General features: G+C 49.3%; 1 protein-coding gene across 1 annotated transcript in view; it reads left to right on the top strand.

Annotated features, from left to right (window-relative positions):
* RRP12 (ribosomal RNA processing 12 homolog) overlaps window positions 1-21962 on the top strand; it is an 81045-nt gene that overhangs the window by 2096 nt on the left and 56987 nt on the right. The gene's annotated exons all lie outside the window — the stretch shown is intronic.

Genomic DNA, 21962 nt, shown 5'->3' with positions numbered 1-21962 from the left:
CGGAGGTTGTGGTGAGCCGAGATCGCGCCATTGCACTCCAGCCTGGGTAACAAGAGCGAAACTCCGTCTCAAAAAAAAAAAAAAAAAAAAAGAAAAGAGAAAAACGCTGGTTGCACTAAACCCTCACAAACAGGAGCCATTGTGATAATGTAGCTGCAAACCACTCGTGTTTTGGTTCATGTTGTTCCCAAAGTGCCTCTTCTCTGCCTCTCAAATCCTTCCCACACTTAAAAGTCAGCAAATGCCAAAAATACAACAGAAACATGGAGGCCACAGACAATATGGCGTAAGAGCATGGTCTTAGGAGTCAGCAGCCTGGGCTTGAGTCCTGATTTCTGTCACCTTGGGCAAGTTTCCTCATCTGCAAGTGGGGAAAAGATATAATGTGTCTCAGGGGGTGCTCTGGAGATAGGAGGATTGAATGAGTTGTTTGCAAAGCACTCAAAACACTGGCAAGCAATAGGCGCTGTACTGGTACATGTTAACTTTTCTAGTATCGCTGTCAAAATTTACCAGGTATGCCACCATGCCCAGTTAATTTTTTGTATTTTTAGTAGAGACGGGATTTCACCGCATTAGCCAGGATGATGTCAATCTCCTGATCTCGTGATCTGCCTCCCAAAGTGCTGAGATTACAGATGTGAGCCACCGCGCCTGGCCAACTAGTGTTTTAATGTATAATTTCAACCCCAACAATTCATATTATTTAAGAACTATTATAGCTACATTCCACAGGTAAAGAAACCAAGGACCAAGGGAATCATTGTGCAAAGTCAGCCAGGAAGTGGAGGATAAATCAGGACTCAAACCCAGGCTATCCAGTGGCCTGGTCTGCACCCCCACCATAGCATCCCTCCTTCATAGCTAGGAGAAGATGGAATTCAGTAACTGGAGAAGTGACTGGAATAAGGTGCAACTCTGAAAGCTGCACGCAGAACTCACAGGACCCCAGGGCTGCAAAGCTAGCATGCCCTCAAAGGGCTCCTGGTTCAAGCCCCCTGGGCTCCACCACTATGGGAGTTTCGCTGAGGAGCCTGTCTCATAGGAGGTTCTCCCTCTGATCTTTCCTGCTGTTCCCTCATCCTAATCTGTTGTTCAAGCACTCCCAGGGAGAGCTTTTCCAGCCTTAGCCTTGACTTTTTGTCCTGCCTTGCTCCAAATCCACACTCCTAGCCTGACTCCTACTGTTTTCTCCTCCTGCTCTCAAGAAATTCAAGGTTCTATGCGCTTGTCACCTTGTCTCCTCACTGAGTTCTCTCATTTCCGAATTGAGTAAGAAGTCTGAGTAGGGGCCGGGCGCGGTGGCTCAAGCCTGTAATCCCAGCACTTTGGGAGGCCGAGGCGGGTGGATCACGAGGTCGAGAGATCGAGACCATCCTGGTCAACATGGTGAAACCCCGTCTCTACTAAAAATGCAAAAAATCAGCTGGGCATGGTGGCACGTGCCTGTAATCCCAGCTACTCAGGAGGCTGAGGCAGGAGAATTGCCTGAGCCCAGGAGGCGGAGGTTGCGGTGAGCCGAGATGGCGCCATTGCACTCCAGCCTGGGTAACGAGCGAAACTCCGTCTCAAAAAAAAAAAAAAAAAAAAAAAAAAAAAAACCAAAAGAAGTCTGAGTAGGAAGAAGACGCTCGGAAACTCAAGTTCAAATGTTCCTGTTTCTGGTTAGCTCTGGGGCCTGCCATGACTCACTCAACTTCTAATCCTGTTTTCCCGTCTGTAATCATATTCATACCCACCTAGCAAAGCCCAATTGGAAGAAATAGATGAGATGATGAATGGAAACAACTAGTCATGAATTTTAAATATATTATTAACATTGTGTGCCGGGCACGGTGGCTCAAGCCTGTAATCCCAGCACTTTGGGAGGCCGAGGCGGGTGGATCACGAGGTCGAGAGATCGAGACCATCCTGGTCAACATGGTGAAACCCCGTCTCTAAAAAAAAAAAAAAAAGAAAAGAAAATCCTCCAGTACAAATCCCCACCCACCTCCTGCCACTCACGATTCACATTTTACAGATGAGGAAGCTGAGAGGAGCCCTTCAAAAGAGCAGATGGGGCTGGTCTGAAGGTAGTGAGATATTTCAGTTGGTTATTCACAATCATTTACAGATCAAACTCCTTGTTCTACCCTTTCCCCCCTTCCTACTACTGCACTTGACTAGTCTTTAAAAAATTTTTTTGACCGGGCGCGGTGGCTCAAGCCTGTAATCCCAGCACTTTGGGAGGCCGAGGCGGGTGGATCACGAGGTCGAGAGATCGAGACCATCCAGGTCAACATGGTGAAACCCCGTCTCTACTAAAAATACTAAAAATTAGCTGGGCATGGTGGCGTGTGCCTGTAATCCCAGCTACTCAGGAGGCTGAGGCAGGAGAATTGCCTGAGCCCAGGAGGCGGAGGTTGCGGTGAGCCGAGATCGCGCCATTGCACTCCAGCCTGGGTAACGAGCGAAACTCCGTCTCAAAAAAAAAAAAAAAAAAAAATTTTTTACATAAATAAAAGAGCAGATGAACAGGAGACTAGATTTATCAGAGGTGATCCACTGGGAAAAGCTCCAAAATCAGGGTTTCCTGCATCAGAAGAGAGAGAGGCAGGCAGGGCACGGTGGCTCAAGTCTATAAACTCAGCACTTTGAGAGGCTGAAGTGAGAGGATGGCTTGAGCCCAGGAGTTCAAGGCCAGCCTGGGCAACATGGCAGATCATCACTACAAAAAATACAAAAATTAGGCCGGGTGCGGTGGCTCATGCCTGTAATCCCAGCACTTCGGGAGGTCGAGGTGGGTGGATCACAAGGTCAAGATCAGCCTGGCCAAGATGGTGAAACCCCATCTCTACTAAAGATACGAAAATTAGCCAGGTGTGGTGGCAGGCGCCTATAATCCCAGAGGGAGGCTGAGGCAGAGAATTGCTTGAACCTGGGTTCAAGCAGAGGTTAGAGTGAGTTGAAATCGTACCATTGCACTCTGGCCTGGGCGACAGTGAGACTCCATCTCAAAAAAAAAAAAAAAACAGCCGGGCGCGGTGGCTCAAGCCTGTAATCCCAGCACTTTGGGAGGCCGAGGCAGGTGGATCACGAGGTCAAGAGATCGAGACCATCCTGGTCAACATGGTGAAACCCCGCCTCTACTAAAAATACTAAAAATTAGCTGGGCATGGTGGCGCGTGCCTGTAATCCCAGCTACTCAGGAGGCTGAGGCAGGAGAATTGCCTGAACCCAGGAGGCGGAGGTTGCGGTGAGCCGAGATCGCGCCATTGCACTCCAGCCTGGGCAACAAGAGCAAAACTCCGTCTCAAAAAAAAAAAAAAAAAAAAAAAAAAAATTAGCTGGATGCGGTGGTGCATGCCTGTAGACCCAGCTACTCCAGAGGCTGACATGGGAGGACTACTTGAGCCTAGGAGGTTGAGGCTGCAGTGAGCCATGATTGCACCACTGCACTCCAGGCTGGGTGACAGAGTGAAACCTTGTAAAGAGAGACCGGGAAGATAAGGGAGAGAGGAGAGGTTATGCCTGCCCCATTGCAAGGACACCAAAGACTTTGCAGCCAGAAGCTAGACTACCTGGGCAGAGATAGGGTCCATTTAGTGCCAATCACAGCATTTTGAATCTGGGAAGAAGCTTAAAGCCTATCAAACCGAAGAAGTTTCTTGAATGCCAGTAAAGAGTTAGAGTAAACCAGTGTTTTTTGCCCTCTACTAATTTTTTTTTTTTTTCTTATCTCTACTGAACACAGGACAAAAGGCATTGGTCGGGGTTGATTGCTGAAGCACTGGGTGCACGCAGGGGAGCGTTACAGGCCTGGAAATAAATCAAGTGGGAGAGGCTTTGATCCCTTCGTGGTCCCAGCACGTCCTGTGCCCTTCCTACCCTTCCAGCAAGCATCCCAAGGGACACCCTGTACAGCTCCTCACCGGGGCACTGCCCTCCTTTCCTATCCTGTAGGGAGTAAGTGGGGCCACTCAGTCCTGCTTCCTGCTTGGACTGTGGAGATGTCAGTGGGGAATCTGTGCTCCATGCCCCCTTAGCAGGCATTCCCCAGGCCAAGGCACTTAGCAGTGATAGACTCCGGCAAAGAAAATCCTGGCCGGGCGCGGTGGCTCAAGCCTGTAATCCCAGCACTTTGGGAGGCCGAGGCGGGTGGATCACGAGGTCGAGAGATCGAGACCAACCTGGTCAACATGGTGAAACCCCGTATCTACTAAAAATACAAAAAAAAATTAGCTGGGCATGGTGGTGCGTACCTATAATCCCAGCTACTCAGGAGGCTGAGGCAGGAGAATTGCCTGAACCCAGGAGGCGGAGGTTGCGGTGAGCCGAGATCGCGCCATTGCACTCCAGCCTGGGTAACAAGAGCGAAACTCCGTCTCAAAAAAAAAAAAAAGAAAAGAAAATCCTAACTGGGCCTTCCTCTCTACCTGAGGCCTCCAGCCAGCCCCTACACCCTGAACTCTTAAGACACAAAGCCTCCCCTTGTAGAGCAGTATTTCATTCAGGGAAATTCCCAGGACTCCTACAGCTTTCCAACAACAAGCTTATTGTTCAGACTGTTAGGAAAACTCAGATAAGGGGTAGGTGTGGTGGCTTACACCTGTAATCCCAGCACTTTGGGAAGCTGAGGCAAGAGGATCAGTTGAGCCCAGGAGTTTGAGACCAGCCTGGGCAACATAGCAAAAACCTCTCTCTACAACAAAAACAAAAATTAGCTGGGCGTAGTAGTGAACATCTGTTGTTCCAGCTACTAGGGAGGCTGAAGCGGGAGGATTGCTTGAGTTTTGCAAGTGGAGGCTTCAGTAAGTTATGATCGCACCACTGCACTCCAGTTTGAGCAACAAAGTGAGACCCTGTCTCAAAGAAAGGAAAAAGAAAAAACACTCAGATAAAGACGCTAACCAGGGGCCGGGCGCAGTGGCTCATGCCTGTAATCTCAGCACTCTGGGAGGCCAAGGCAGGCAGATTACCTGAGTTCAGGAGTTTGAGAGCAGCCTGACCAACATGGAGAAACGCGGTCTCTACTAAAAATACAAAAAAAATAGCCAGGCGTGGTGGTCATGCTTATAGTCCCAGCTACTTGGGAGGCTGAGGCAGGAGAATTGCATGAAGCCAGGAGGTAGAGGTTGCCGTGAGCTGAGATCATGCCACTACACTCCAGCCTGGGCAACGAGAGTGAAACTCCATCTCAAAAAAAAAAAAAAAAAGCAGGCTGGGCGCAGTGGCTCATGCCTGTAATCCCAGCACTTTTGGAGGCCGAGGCGGGTGGATCACGAGGTCAAGAGATCGAGACCATCCTGGTCAACATGGTGAAACCCCGTCTCTACTAAAAATACAAAAAAAATTAGCAGGGCATGGTGGCACGTGCCTGTAAACCCAGCTACTCAGGAGGCTGAGACAGGAGAATTGCCTGAACTCAGGAGGTGGAGGTTGCGGTGAGCCAAGATTGCACCATTGCACTCCAGCCTGGGTAACTAGCGAAATTCCATAAAAAAAAAAAAAAAAGCAGCTAACCAGGAGTCACAGTACAGCCCTGTTACCCTCCACTGCCCCTTAGGCTAATAAAGCTTTCCTTTCCCATTGATTTTTTCCACAGAACTCCTTTGTCAAGTACTAAACATTCACTGAAGACCCAGATTTAGAAAGAGCCGGGCAAACCAAATTTTGTGCTGGGTAGAAGGAGGGGCGGCTGCTGCTCAGCCCACAGGACTCCTGTGAGGACACCACATGTCCTTAGTTGTTAAACCATCTTGCAGACTCATCGCCTGATGTTCAGATTCCCCCAGCTCAGCTGGTGTCTGAGGAGGAGAGGATTTCTGCCTCAGAGAGGGCACGAGTCCAGATGATGCCTCAAGACTCAGGTTCTAGGTGGGAAAGTAGTGCTTCAGGGACTTCAGCTGCCCCCGCCCAAAATGGTGTCCCCATCTTCAAGTAAACAGCTGCAGCTGGCAGAAAAGAAAGAGGAGGGCTCTCTGGCAAGCGGCGGCTTCCTCAAGGACTCCCCTGACAGCACCCGGGCTTCCCTGATCCCCAGCCCATTGTCAGCCTTAGGATAAGGCCTGGCTTTAGTCCAAGCCTTCTTTCTTTTAAATGTGTGGCACTCTCGAAACCACCTGATGTGCACGAAGCCCTCTGCCACTAGACCCTGTGTGAAAACTGTAATGATAAAAATGCTCAAAGCAGGGCAATAAGCAAACATTTTGACCCTCTGCTTTCATTCACGTAAAACTGATTTCCTAGCCTATATTATCTTAGATCACATTTTTTTTTTTTTTTTTTGAGACAAGCTCTCCCTGTGTTGCATAAGCTAGTTTTAAATTCCTAGCCTCGGGGCCGGGCGCGGTGGCTCAAGCCTGTAATCCCAGCACTTTGGGAGGCCGAGGCGGGTGGATCACGAGGTCGAGAGATCGAGACCATCCTGGTCAACATGGTGAAACCCCGTCTCTACTAAAAATACAAAAAACTAGCTGGGCGTGGTGGCGCGTGCCTGTAATCCCAGCTACTCAGGAGGCTGAGGCAGGAGAATTGCCTGAGCCCAGGAGGCGGAGGTTGCGGTGAGCCAAGATCGCGCCATTGCACTCCAGCCTGGGTAACAAGAGCGAAACTCCGTCTCAAAAAAAAAAAAAAAAAAAAGAAAAGAGAAAAACGCTGGTTGCACTAAACCCTCACAAACAGGAGCCATTGTGATAATGTAGCTGCAAACCACTCGTGTTTTGGTTCATGTTGTTCCCAAAGTGCCTCTTCTCTGCCTCTCAAATCCTTCCCACACTTAAAAGTCAGCAAATGCCAAAAATACAACAGAAACATGGAGGCCACAGACAATATGGCGTAAGAGCATGGTCTTAGGAGTCAGCAGCCTGGGCTTGAGTCCTGATTTCTGTCACCTTGGGCAAGTTTCCTCATCTGCAAGTGGGGAAAAGATATAATGTGTCTCAGGGGGTGCTCTGGAGATAGGAGGATTGAATGAGTTGTTTGCAAAGCACTCAAAACACTGGCAAGCAATAGGCGCTGTACTGGTACATGTTAACTTTTCTAGTATCGCTGTCAAAATTTACCAGGTATGCCACCATGCCCAGTTAATTTTTTGTATTTTTAGTAGAGACGGGATTTCACCGCATTAGCCAGGATGATGTCAATCTCCTGATCTCGTGATCTGCCTCCCAAAGTGCTGAGATTACAGATGTGAGCCACCGCGCCTGGCCAACTAGTGTTTTAATGTATAATTTCAACCCCAACAATTCATATTATTTAAGAACTATTATAGCTACATTCCACAGGTAAAGAAACCAAGGACCAAGGGAATCATTGTGCAAAGTCAGCCAGGAAGTGGAGGATAAATCAGGACTCAAACCCAGGCTATCCAGTGGCCTGGTCTGCACCCCCACCATAGCATCCCTCCTTCATAGCTAGGAGAAGATGGAATTCAGTAACTGGAGAAGTGACTGGAATAAGGTGCAACTCTGAAAGCTGCACGCAGAACTCACAGGACCCCAGGGCTGCAAAGCTAGCATGCCCTCAAAGGGCTCCTGGTTCAAGCCCCCTGGGCTCCACCACTATGGGAGTTTCGCTGAGGAGCCTGTCTCATAGGAGGTTCTCCCTCTGATCTTTCCTGCTGTTCCCTCATCCTAATCTGTTGTTCAAGCACTCCCAGGGAGAGCTTTTCCAGCCTTAGCCTTGACTTTTTGTCCTGCCTTGCTCCAAATCCACACTCCTAGCCTGACTCCTACTGTTTTCTCCTCCTGCTCTCAAGAAATTCAAGGTTCTATGCGCTTGTCACCTTGTCTCCTCACTGAGTTCTCTCATTTCCGAATTGAGTAAGAAGTCTGAGTAGGGGCCGGGCGCGGTGGCTCAAGCCTGTAATCCCAGCACTTTGGGAGGCCGAGGCGGGTGGATCACGAGGTCGAGAGATCGAGACCATCCTGGTCAACATGGTGAAACCCCGTCTCTACTAAAAATGCAAAAAATCAGCTGGGCATGGTGGCACGTGCCTGTAATCCCAGCTACTCAGGAGGCTGAGGCAGGAGAATTGCCTGAGCCCAGGAGGCGGAGGTTGCGGTGAGCCGAGATGGCGCCATTGCACTCCAGCCTGGGTAACGAGCGAAACTCCGTCTCAAAAAAAAAAAAAAAAAAAAAAAAAAAAAAACCAAAAGAAGTCTGAGTAGGAAGAAGACGCTCGGAAACTCAAGTTCAAATGTTCCTGTTTCTGGTTAGCTCTGGGGCCTGCCATGACTCACTCAACTTCTAATCCTGTTTTCCCGTCTGTAATCATATTCATACCCACCTAGCAAAGCCCAATTGGAAGAAATAGATGAGATGATGAATGGAAACAACTAGTCATGAATTTTAAATATATTATTAACATTGTGTGCCGGGCACGGTGGCTCAAGCCTGTAATCCCAGCACTTTGGGAGGCCGAGGCGGGTGGATCACGAGGTCGAGAGATCGAGACCATCCTGGTCAACATGGTGAAACCCCGTCTCTAAAAAAAAAAAAAAAAGAAAAGAAAATCCTCCAGTACAAATCCCCACCCACCTCCTGCCACTCACGATTCACATTTTACAGATGAGGAAGCTGAGAGGAGCCCTTCAAAAGAGCAGATGGGGCTGGTCTGAAGGTAGTGAGATATTTCAGTTGGTTATTCACAATCATTTACAGATCAAACTCCTTGTTCTACCCTTTCCCCCCTTCCTACTACTGCACTTGACTAGTCTTTAAAAAATTTTTTTGACCGGGCGCGGTGGCTCAAGCCTGTAATCCCAGCACTTTGGGAGGCCGAGGCGGGTGGATCACGAGGTCGAGAGATCGAGACCATCCAGGTCAACATGGTGAAACCCCGTCTCTACTAAAAATACTAAAAATTAGCTGGGCATGGTGGCGTGTGCCTGTAATCCCAGCTACTCAGGAGGCTGAGGCAGGAGAATTGCCTGAGCCCAGGAGGCGGAGGTTGCGGTGAGCCGAGATCGCGCCATTGCACTCCAGCCTGGGTAACGAGCGAAACTCCGTCTCAAAAAAAAAAAAAAAAAAAAATTTTTTACATAAATAAAAGAGCAGATGAACAGGAGACTAGATTTATCAGAGGTGATCCACTGGGAAAAGCTCCAAAATCAGGGTTTCCTGCATCAGAAGAGAGAGAGGCAGGCAGGGCACGGTGGCTCAAGTCTATAAACTCAGCACTTTGAGAGGCTGAAGTGAGAGGATGGCTTGAGCCCAGGAGTTCAAGGCCAGCCTGGGCAACATGGCAGATCATCACTACAAAAAATACAAAAATTAGGCCGGGTGCGGTGGCTCATGCCTGTAATCCCAGCACTTCGGGAGGTCGAGGTGGGTGGATCACAAGGTCAAGATCAGCCTGGCCAAGATGGTGAAACCCCATCTCTACTAAAGATACGAAAATTAGCCAGGTGTGGTGGCAGGCGCCTATAATCCCAGAGGGAGGCTGAGGCAGAGAATTGCTTGAACCTGGGTTCAAGCAGAGGTTAGAGTGAGTTGAAATCGTACCATTGCACTCTGGCCTGGGCGACAGTGAGACTCCATCTCAAAAAAAAAAAAAAAACAGCCGGGCGCGGTGGCTCAAGCCTGTAATCCCAGCACTTTGGGAGGCCGAGGCAGGTGGATCACGAGGTCAAGAGATCGAGACCATCCTGGTCAACATGGTGAAACCCCGCCTCTACTAAAAATACTAAAAATTAGCTGGGCATGGTGGCGCGTGCCTGTAATCCCAGCTACTCAGGAGGCTGAGGCAGGAGAATTGCCTGAACCCAGGAGGCGGAGGTTGCGGTGAGCCGAGATCGCGCCATTGCACTCCAGCCTGGGCAACAAGAGCAAAACTCCGTCTCAAAAAAAAAAAAAAAAAAAAAAAAAAAATTAGCTGGATGCGGTGGTGCATGCCTGTAGACCCAGCTACTCCAGAGGCTGACATGGGAGGACTACTTGAGCCTAGGAGGTTGAGGCTGCAGTGAGCCATGATTGCACCACTGCACTCCAGGCTGGGTGACAGAGTGAAACCTTGTAAAGAGAGACCGGGAAGATAAGGGAGAGAGGAGAGGTTATGCCTGCCCCATTGCAAGGACACCAAAGACTTTGCAGCCAGAAGCTAGACTACCTGGGCAGAGATAGGGTCCATTTAGTGCCAATCACAGCATTTTGAATCTGGGAAGAAGCTTAAAGCCTATCAAACCGAAGAAGTTTCTTGAATGCCAGTAAAGAGTTAGAGTAAACCAGTGTTTTTTGCCCTCTACTAATTTTTTTTTTTTTTCTTATCTCTACTGAACACAGGACAAAAGGCATTGGTCGGGGTTGATTGCTGAAGCACTGGGTGCACGCAGGGGAGCGTTACAGGCCTGGAAATAAATCAAGTGGGAGAGGCTTTGATCCCTTCGTGGTCCCAGCACGTCCTGTGCCCTTCCTACCCTTCCAGCAAGCATCCCAAGGGACACCCTGTACAGCTCCTCACCGGGGCACTGCCCTCCTTTCCTATCCTGTAGGGAGTAAGTGGGGCCACTCAGTCCTGCTTCCTGCTTGGACTGTGGAGATGTCAGTGGGGAATCTGTGCTCCATGCCCCCTTAGCAGGCATTCCCCAGGCCAAGGCACTTAGCAGTGATAGACTCCGGCAAAGAAAATCCTGGCCGGGCGCGGTGGCTCAAGCCTGTAATCCCAGCACTTTGGGAGGCCGAGGCGGGTGGATCACGAGGTCGAGAGATCGAGACCAACCTGGTCAACATGGTGAAACCCCGTATCTACTAAAAATACAAAAAAAAATTAGCTGGGCATGGTGGTGCGTACCTATAATCCCAGCTACTCAGGAGGCTGAGGCAGGAGAATTGCCTGAACCCAGGAGGCGGAGGTTGCGGTGAGCCGAGATCGCGCCATTGCACTCCAGCCTGGGTAACAAGAGCGAAACTCCGTCTCAAAAAAAAAAAAAAGAAAAGAAAATCCTAACTGGGCCTTCCTCTCTACCTGAGGCCTCCAGCCAGCCCCTACACCCTGAACTCTTAAGACACAAAGCCTCCCCTTGTAGAGCAGTATTTCATTCAGGGAAATTCCCAGGACTCCTACAGCTTTCCAACAACAAGCTTATTGTTCAGACTGTTAGGAAAACTCAGATAAGGGGTAGGTGTGGTGGCTTACACCTGTAATCCCAGCACTTTGGGAAGCTGAGGCAAGAGGATCAGTTGAGCCCAGGAGTTTGAGACCAGCCTGGGCAACATAGCAAAAACCTCTCTCTACAACAAAAACAAAAATTAGCTGGGCGTAGTAGTGAACATCTGTTGTTCCAGCTACTAGGGAGGCTGAAGCGGGAGGATTGCTTGAGTTTTGCAAGTGGAGGCTTCAGTAAGTTATGATCGCACCACTGCACTCCAGTTTGAGCAACAAAGTGAGACCCTGTCTCAAAGAAAGGAAAAAGAAAAAACACTCAGATAAAGACGCTAACCAGGGGCCGGGCGCAGTGGCTCATGCCTGTAATCTCAGCACTCTGGGAGGCCAAGGCAGGCAGATTACCTGAGTTCAGGAGTTTGAGAGCAGCCTGACCAACATGGAGAAACGCGGTCTCTACTAAAAATACAAAAAAAATAGCCAGGCGTGGTGGTCATGCTTATAGTCCCAGCTACTTGGGAGGCTGAGGCAGGAGAATTGCATGAAGCCAGGAGGTAGAGGTTGCCGTGAGCTGAGATCATGCCACTACACTCCAGCCTGGGCAACGAGAGTGAAACTCCATCTCAAAAAAAAAAAAAAAAAGCAGGCTGGGCGCAGTGGCTCATGCCTGTAATCCCAGCACTTTTGGAGGCCGAGGCGGGTGGATCACGAGGTCAAGAGATCGAGACCATCCTGGTCAACATGGTGAAACCCCGTCTCTACTAAAAATACAAAAAAAATTAGCAGGGCATGGTGGCACGTGCCTGTAAACCCAGCTACTCAGGAGGCTGAGACAGGAGAATTGCCTGAACTCAGGAGGTGGAGGTTGCGGTGAGCCAAGATTGCACCATTGCACTCCAGCCTGGGTAACTAGCGAAATTCCATAAAAAAAAAAAAAAAAGCAGCTAACCAGGAGTCACAGTACAGCCCTGTTACCCTCCACTGCCCCTTAGGCTAATAAAGCTTTCCTTTCCCATTGATTTTTTCCACAGAACTCCTTTGTCAAGTACTAAACATTCACTGAAGACCCAGATTTAGAAAGAGCCGGGCAAACCAAATTTTGTGCTGGGTAGAAGGAGGGGCGGCTGCTGCTCAGCCCACAGGACTCCTGTGAGGACACCACATGTCCTTAGTTGTTAAACCATCTTGCAGACTCATCGCCTGATGTTCAGATTCCCCCAGCTCAGCTGGTGTCTGAGGAGGAGAGGATTTCTGCCTCAGAGAGGGCACGAGTCCAGATGATGCCTCAAGACTCAGGTTCTAGGTGGGAAAGTAGTGCTTCAGGGACTTCAGCTGCCCCCGCCCAAAATGGTGTCCCCATCTTCAAGTAAACAGCTGCAGCTGGCAGAAAAGAAAGAGGAGGGCTCTCTGGCAAGCGGCGGCTTCCTCAAGGACTCCCCTGACAGCACCCGGGCTTCCCTGATCCCCAGCCCATTGTCAGCCTTAGGATAAGGCCTGGCTTTAGTCCAAGCCTTCTTTCTTTTAAATGTGTGGCACTCTCGAAACCACCTGATGTGCACGAAGCCCTCTGCCACTAGACCCTGTGTGAAAACTGTAATGATAAAAATGCTCAAAGCAGGGCAATAAGCAAACATTTTGACCCTCTGCTTTCATTCACGTAAAACTGATTTCCTAGCCTATATTATCTTAGATCACATTTTTTTTTTTTTTTTTTTGAGACAAGCTCTCCCTGTGTTGCATAAGCTAGTTTTAAATTCCTAGCCTCGGGGCCGGGCGCGGTGGCTCAAGCCTGTAATCCCAGCACTTTGGGAGGCCGAGGCGGGTGGATCACGAGGTCGAGAGATCGAGACCATCCTGGTCAACATGGTGAAACCCCGTCTCTACTAAAAATACAAAAAACTAGCTGGGCGTGGTGGCGCGTGCCTGTAATCCCAGCTACTCAGGAGGCTGAGGCAGGAGAATTGCCTGAGCCCAGGAGGCGGAGGTTGCGGTGAGCCAAGATCGCGCCATTGCACTCCAGCCTGGGTAACAAGAGCGAAACTCCGTCTCAAAAAAAAAAAAAAAAAAAATTCCTAGCCTCAAATGATCCTCCTGCCTTGGCCTCCCAAAGCACTGGAATTACCTGTGTGAGCCACTGAGCCTGACCTCAAAATTGCACCTTAAAAACAGGCAGGCAATCTGGGCACAGGAGGCACGTGCCTGTAGTCCCAGCTGATCAGGAGGCTGAAGCAGGAGGATGGTTTGAGGCCAGGAGTTTGAGGCTTCAATATGCTATGATCACACATATAAATAGCCACTATATTCCAGCCTGGGCAATAAAATGAGACCCTGCTCTAAAAAAAATTAAAAAAAAAAACTGGCAGAAATTTTGTGATTTGGGATTAATTTGCATCAAGTTTAGTGAATTGCTGTGAGGTTAGCAGTGTGTTAGTCCAGGATCTCTGAGAAGCAGTTGCCAAGACAGGATTTGCAGGAAATAACGTTAGGAGAAGTGCCTGTGTTGGGAAAGGGGGCTGGGAGCGCAGGTGTGATGCTGCCTAAGGGAAGGAGGAAGGAAGGTTTGGCAGGTGGCAACCTCGTCTTAGATTGCAAATGCACTTCTGGGGAAAATTCGGCAAGTCTGTCGGGGGGCTATTCCAGCCAAAGTTACCCTTCAAAGGGGTTCTCAGGTTCCCAGGACCATCCTGCTTTCACATCCTTGATTCAGGGATGCTAAGTCATGACTGGATGCGGCCATTGGCAGCACAGCTTCTGAATGCTGGGAGAGGGCCTCAGCCAATGAGCTCCCTGCCCTGGGCATGGTGGCTTATGCTTATAATCCAAGCACTTTGGGAGGCCGAGGCAGGTAGATCACTTAAGTCCAGGAGTTCAAGACCAGGCTCTGGGCAACACAGTGAGATCCTGTTTCTAAAAAAATAAAATTAGCTAGTATAGTAGTACATGCCTGTAGTTCCAGTTACTTGGAAGGCCAAGATTATGCCACTGCACTCCAGCATGGGCAACAGAGCAAGACCCTATCTCAAACACAAAAAAATCAGCTCTTGCTCTATGAGATTTGGAGGGTGTATTCTCATGGCTGCCGCAGTATAGTCTATAAATCAATTATGTATTTTCAGGTCAGCATTCAGAGACTACGGATTGCCTAATGAAAGCTTTTAAAGGTACCTGCCAGCTGATGGCAAAGTGACCAAGTATCCAATATTAAGGATTTTGTCAGAGGTGGAACAGTGGAACTGGTGGTTGTTATATTCCTTTTTTTGAGACAGAGTCTTGCTCTGTCACCCAGGCTGAGGTGCAGTGTCATGATTATAGCTCACTGCATCCTTGACCTTCCTGGCTCAGGTGATCCTTCCACCTCGGCCTCCCAAAGTGCTGGGATTACAGGCAGGAGCCACCATGCCCAACTGACTGTTACATTTCTGACTGCAGTGGAGGAAACTGTCCTGTCTCCTAGAAGTGTTATTGAGAGCAGGCTCAACACTGTCCAGCCTAAGAAATATGGACAAGAAACAACAACCATCAGAAACCCATATGGGGCCAGGCATGGTAGCTCATGCCTTTAATCCCAGCACTTTGGGAGGCCGAGGTGGGTGAATGATTTGAGGTCAAGAGTTTGAGCGCCGGGCGCGGTGGCTCAAGCCTGTAATCCCAGCTCTTTGGGAGGCCGAGGAGGCGGGTGGATCACGAGGTTAAGAGATCGACACCATCCTGGCCAACATGGTGAAACCCCGTCTCTAATAAAAATACAAAAATTAGCTGGGTGTGGTGGCGCATGCCTGTAATCCCAGCTACTCAGGAGGCTGAGGCAGGAGAATTGCCTGAACCCAGGAGGCGGAGGTTGCAGTGAGCCGAGATCGCGCCATTGCACTCCAGCCTGGGTAACAAGAGCGAAACTCCGTCTCAAAAAAAAAAAAAAAAAAAAAGTTTGAGACAACCCTGGCCAACATGGTGAAACCCTGTCTCTACTAAAAATACGAAAATTAGGCCGGGCGCGGTGGCTCAAGCCTGTAATCCCAGCACTTTGGGAGGCCGAGGCGGGTGGATCACGAGGTCGAGAGATCGAGACCATCCTGGTCAACATAGTGAAACCCCGTCTCTACTAAAAATACAAAAACTAGCTGGGCGTGGTGGCGCGTGCCTGTAATCCCAGCTACTTAGGAGGCTGAGGCAGGAGAATTGCCTGAGCCCAGGAGGCGGAGGTTGCAGTGAGCCGAGATCGCGCCATTGCACTCCAGCCTGGGTAACAAGAGCGAAACTCCGTCTCAAAAAAAAAAAAAAAAAAAAAAATACAAAAATTAGGCTGGGTGTGGTGGCTCACACCTGTAATCCCAGAACTTTAGGAGGCCAAGGCAGGCGCATCACCTGAGGTCAGGAGTTTGAGACCAGCCTGGCAAACCCTATCTCTACTAAAAATCCAAAAAATTAGTTGGTTGGGGTGACAGGTGCCTGTAATCACAGCTACTTGGGAGACTGAGGCAGGATAATTGCTTGAACTGGGGGAACAGACCTTGCAGTGAGCTGAGATGGTGACAGTTCACTCCAGTCTGGGCAACAGAGTGAGACTCCATCTAAAAAAAAAAAAAGGTTCGGCGGGGCGTAGTGGCTCATGCCTGTAATCCCAGTACTTTGGGAGGCTGAGGCGGATGAATCAAAAGGTCAAGAGATCGAGACCATCCTGGCCAACATAAAGGAACCCCATCTCTACTAAAAAATAAAAAAAATTAGCTGGTCGTGGTGGTGCGTGCCTGTAGTCCCAGCTACTCAGGAGGCTGAGGCAGGAGAATTGCTTGAACCCAGGAGGGGGAGATTGCGGTGAGCTGAGATTGCGCCACTGCACTCCAGCCTGGCACCTGGTGACAGAGCAAGACTCTGTCTCAAAAAAAAATAAAAAAGTTAGCCAGGTGTGGTGGCACACACCTGTAATGCCAGCTACTCAGGAGGCTGAGGCTGGAGAACTGCTTAAGCCCAGGAGGTGGAGGTTGCAGTGAGCTGAGATCACACCACTGCACTCCAGCCTGGAGATGGAGCCGGACTCCATCTCAATAAAATTAAAAATTAAAAATTAAAAAGAAACCTACGTGAATTCCTCAGTGGTTAAACATAGAGTTACCATATGACCCATTCCCCTCCTAGGTATATACTCAAGAGAAATGAAAACATGGCCACACAAAAATTCCTACACAAATGTTCATAGCAGCATTTTTCTTTTCTTTTTTTTCTTTTTTTTTTTGAGAAGGAGTTTCACTCGTTACCCAGGCTGGAGTGCAATGGCACGATCTCGGCTCACCGCAACCTCTGCCTCCTGGGTTCAGGCAATTCTCCTGCCTCAGCCTCCTGAGTATCTGGGATTACAGGCACGCACCACTATGCCCAGCTAATTTTTTGTATTTTTAGTAGAGACGGGGTTTCACCATGTTGACCAGGATGGTCTCGATTTCTTGACCTCGTGATCCACCCGCCTCGGCCTCCCAAAGTGCTGGGATTACAGGCTTCACCGCACCCAGCCCCATAGCAGCGTTTTTCACAATAGCCAAAGGGTGGAAACAACCCAAATGTCCATTAAGTGGTGAATGAATAAACAAAACATGGCGGCCGGGTGCAGTGGCTCACACCTGAAATCCCAGCACTTTGAGGCTCTGAGGTGGGAGTTCAAGACCCGCCTGGCCAATATGGTGTAACCCTGTTTAAAAAAAAAAAAAATACAAAAATTAGCCAGGCGTGGTGACACACACCTGTAATCCCAGCTACTTGTGAGGCTGAGGCAGGAGAATCACTTGAACCTGGGACACAGTGGTTGTAGTGAGCCGGATTGCACCACTGCACTCCCGAGGGTGGGAGTGCAGTGACATGTTCACAACTCACCACAGCCTAACTCTTGAGCTCAGTCCTCCCATCTCAATGTCCCAAGTAGTTGAGACTACAAACATGTGCCACGCCACCCAGCTTTTTTTTTTTTTTAAGAAATGGGGTTGGCCTGGCACGGGGAGGGGGGGTCACACCTATAATCCCAGCACTTTGGGAGGCTGAGATGGGCGAATCACATGAGGTCAGGAGTTCAAGACCAGCCTGGCCAATATGGAGAAACCCCATCTCTTAAAAAGAAAAAGAAAGAAATGGGGTCTCAGTATGTTGGCCAGGCTGCTCTCAAGCTTCTAGGCTCAGGGGATCCTCCTGCTTTGACTTCCCAAAGTGCTGAGATCACAGGTGTGAGCTATGCCCAGCCCTAGGTCCCATTTCCGATTTGGTATGTTCCCTACCTTACAGCTAACTTCCCTGATCCCTTTGTTGGAAACACCTCAGCCACAGGATCTTGGAGAGGTGACAAACTGGACCTTTGAATACCTGGGCCTGGGAGGTAGTCTTTCCCCATCCAGCCTGTGAGCTTCCCTCCCCAGAGCCGACGTGGTCCTTCATAAGGAAAACAACTTCTGAGCCGGGCACGGTGGCTCAAGCCTGTAATCCCAGCACTTTGGGAGGCCGAGGCGGGTGGATCACAAGGTCAAGAGATCGAGACCATCCTGGCCAACATGGTGAAACCCCGTCTCTACTAAAAATACAAAACATTAGCTGGGCATGGTGGCGCGTGCCTGTAATCCCAGCTACTCAGGAGGCTGAGGCAGGAGAATTGCCTGAACCCAGGAGGCGGAGGTTGCGGTGAGCCGAGATCGCGCCATTGCACTCCAGCCTGGGTAAAAAGAGCAAAAACTCCGTCTCAAAAAAAAAAAAAAAAAAGAAAAGAAAAGAAAACAACTTCTGAGAGTGAATGTTTTGAGCTACCAGTCACTTGAGGGGAAGAAAAAGCTCATACCCACAGGAAAGACTGTTCTGTTGCCATGGCAACAGGTCACCACCACAACCAGTTTGAAGCATTTAATCACGGACAATCCATCTCCCTTCAGCTGAACAGTTTTCCTCAGTGACCAGGCATTTTACAGCCAGCCAATCAGTAATAGCCATACTGGTTGGCCAACCAATCCCTAAACACCACCTCCCTGGATATGTGCCCACCATTAATCTTCAACCACCTAGCACCTTATATAAGATCAGTGCCCTGCTCCACCCACAGGGATTGCACTTAACAGACACAGCTCCACCTCCCTTAAGTAAGTACTGTAGTAAATGCAGCTTTTTCATTCAGATATTGAGAGGTGGTTTTTTCTTTAGACACACTCGTATTCTGGAATCTTGCCTTCTTGGGAGTGATTCATTCTCACTTCCTCTACAGTGTCACTGCCTCCATGCCTCTGAGCCTTATATGCCTGTATGCATCATATGCCTCTATGGTGTCACTGGTGAATGAGAAAGAGGCCAACTCCTGGGCACGGTGGCTCATGCCTGTAATCCTAGCACTTTGGGAGACCAAGGGGGAGAGATCACCTGAGGTCAAGAGTTCTAGATCATCCCGGCCAACATGGTGAAACCCCATCTCTACTAAAATACAAAAATTAGCTGGGTGTGGTGGCACATGCCTGTAATCCCAGCTACTCGGGAAGCTGAGGCAGGAGAATCACTTGAACCTGGGAGGTGGATGTTGCAGTGAGTAGAGGTCACACCATCGCACTCCAGCCTGGGCAACAGAGCAAGTCTCCGTCTCAAAAAAAAAAATTAAAAATTAGCTGGGCATACTGGCGTACACCTATAGTTCCAGCTACTTGGAAGGCTAAAGGGAGAGGATTGCTTGAGCTCAGGAGGTCGAGGCTGCAGTGAGCCATGATCACACTACTGCATTCCAGCCTGGCAGACAGACATCAAAGATACACCTCAGACAGTCCCTCTTAGACACCCTGAGAGCTTTTTTTTTGTTGTTTTTTGTTTTTTGTTTTTTTTTGAGACGCAGTTTCGCTCTTGTTACCCAGGCTGGAGTGCAATGGCGCGATCGGCTCACCGCAACCTCCGCCACCTGGCTTCAGGCAATTCTCCTGCCTCAGCCTCCTGAGTAGCTGGGATTACAGGCATGTGCCACCATGCCCAGCTAATTTTTTTGTATTTTTAGTAGAGACAGGGTTTCACCATGTTGACCAGGATGGTCTCAATCTCTTGACCTCGTGATCCACCCGCCTCGGCCTCCCAAAGTGCTGGGATTACAGGCTTGAGCCGCTGCGCCCGGCCACCCTGAGAGCTTTATCTGAACCTCTCTTGTGCCCCTTGCTGAGCTATACATAAGTCGTGTGTTCACTTGGCAAGCAGATGTATTGAGCCAGACACTGTGGTAGGCTCTGATGGCCTCAGAGTAGACCAGACATGGTTCCTGTAATCAGGGGTTTCACAGTCAGATAGTCAGATGGGAGAGGTAGAGAAGCAAAATCCAATTATATTAATTGAAGATCAGGGAACAATAAAGTTACGAGGGGCTTTAGAGACCTCTGGGTACAACATCTTCAATTTACAAGTGAGGAAAACAAAGGGTTTTGTGCTTGTCTTTTCACCATTCCCCTGTAGGTTTCTTTTCTTTTTTTTTCTTTTTTCTTTTTTTGGGGCAGAGCCTCTTGCTGTCGCCCAGGCTGGAGTGCAGTGGTGCAATCTTGCCTCACTGCAACCTCCACCTCCCAGGTTCAAGCAATTCTCATGCCTCGGCCTCCCGAGTAGCTGGGATTACAGGTGTGTGCCACCGCGCCCGGCTGATTTTTGTATTTTTAGTAGAAATGGGGTTTCACCATGTTGGCTGGGCTGTTCTCGAACTCCTGACCTCAGGTGATCCACCTGTCTCGGCCTCCCAAAGTGCTCGGATTACAGGCATTGGCACTACACCCAACCAAGAGTCTTTTTAGATGGAGTTTTGCTCTTTTTGCCCAGGCTGGAGTGCAGTGGTGCAGTCTTGGCTCACTGCAACCTCTGCCTCCCAGATTCAAGTGATTCTCCTGCCTCAGCCTCCCAAGTAACTGGGACTACAGGCATGCGCCACCACACCCAGCTTATTTTGTATTTTTAGTAGAGATGGGGCTTCACCATGTTGGTTAGGCTGGTCTCAAACTCCTGACCTCACGTGATCCACCCACCTCTGCCTCCCAAAGTGCTGTGATTACAGGCATGAGCCAACATGCCTGGCCATATGTTTCCTTGTATAATTTAATATGTGTGCTTAGCACAGTGCCTTGTACATTATAGGTGCTCAAGAAATAACTTTTGGAGCTGGGTGCAGTGGCTCACGCCTGTAATTCAGCACCTTGGGAGGCTGAGGTGGGTGGATCACCTGAGATCAGGTGTTCAAGACCAGCCTGGTCAATGTGGTGAAACCCCACCTCTACTAAATACACAAAAATTAGCCAAGCGTGGTGGTGCATGCCTGTAATCCAAGCTACTCAGGAGGCTGAGGCAGGAGAAGCACTTGAACCTGGGAGGTGGAGGTTGCAGTGAGCCAAGGTCGTGCCACTGCACTTCAGCCTGGGCAACAGAGTGAGACTCCATCTCAAAAATCATCATAATAATAACTTTTGGGCTGGGCACGGTGGCTCAAGCCTGTAATCCCAGCACTTTGGGAGGCCGAGGCGGGCGGATCACGAGGTCAAGAGATCGAGACCATCCTGGTCAACATGGTGAAACCCCGTCTCTACTAAAAATACAAAAAATTCAGCCGGGTGCGGTGGCTCAAGCCTGTAATCCCAGCACTTTGGGAGGCCGAGGTGGGTGGATCACGAGGTCGAGAGATCGAGACCATCCTGGTCAACATGGTGAAATCCCGTCTCTACTAAAAATACTAAAAATTAGCTGGGCATGGTGGCGCGTGCCTGTAATCCCAGCTACTCAGGAGGCTGAGGCAGGAGAATTGCCTGAACCCAGGAGGCGGAGGTTGCGGTGAGCCAAGATCGCGCCATTGCACTCCAGCCTGGGTAACAAGAGCGAAACTCCGTCTCAAACAAACAAACAAACAAACAAACAAAAAAACAAATAATAATAACTTTTGGGGTTGTAACTGGGTTAAATTGGTCATAACCAGTCCTCCTAACACCCAGCTGAGATCCAGAGGCTGCTAATTGCCTCCCCAGTATCAATTCTTCTCTTCTCTCAATAAGCACAGGGGGTGAGCTGCAGCTTACCCAACTGAAAGACTGTATTTCCTAGCCCCTTCTGCAGCTAAATATGGCCAAAAATTAATAACTTCTAGCCAATCAGGTATAAGTGGAACTGACTTGGATGGAAGGGGCATCTTTTGGCTCTTCCTCCCTTCCTTCCTGTGTAGACTAGGCCTCGACCTGGATCATTGGTGTGACAGTCGGAGCTCCTGCAGCCCATCTGCGGAGGACAAGATGACACTGAAAATGGAAGTCATACGCTATGGAGGTTGAAGCAGAAAAAGACAGGGGTCCCAGGATCCTGAGCATTCTGTAGAGCTGCCGTAGCAGCCTAGACTGCCCATTACCTCCTGATTTCTGTTTCTTGAATGTGAAAGAATTAATGCTTGCCTGTTTAAACCACTGTAGCAGTCTCTTATAGCAGCTGAACACAATTCCTTACTGATACAGAGGCCCTGAGAAGAATGAAGAATGTGAAGTGATAAATGGGGAACAGTTTTATTTTAGAGTAAGTGGAGAGAGTCCCCCTGGAGCAGAGTCCCCCTGCCATGCCCAGATTCCTGTCTTCCTCAGCCTAGGAGGGAACATGCTTCCTCTGCAGCATCCCCGGCTTTTTCCCCAAGAATTACTCTAGAAAGCAAGCTCTTTTTCGCTTTTGGATTTTTTTTTTTTTTTTTTTTTTTTTTTTGAGACAGAGTCTCACTCTATCACCCAGGCTGGACTGCAGAGTGGCGCAACCATGGCTAACTGCAGCCTTGACCTCCTGCACCTCAACCTCCCGAGTAGGTGGGACTAGAGGCGCACATCCCCATTCCCAGCTAATTTTTGTATTTTTTGTAGAGTTGGGGTTTCTCCATGATGCACAGGCT

The sequence above is a fragment of the Saimiri boliviensis genome, chromosome 12 (assembly GCF_048565385.1).
Source record: "Saimiri boliviensis isolate mSaiBol1 chromosome 12, mSaiBol1.pri, whole genome shotgun sequence".
Taxonomy (NCBI): Eukaryota; Metazoa; Chordata; class Mammalia; order Primates; family Cebidae; genus Saimiri; species Saimiri boliviensis.
This window is presented reverse-complemented; position numbering and strand designations above follow the sequence as displayed.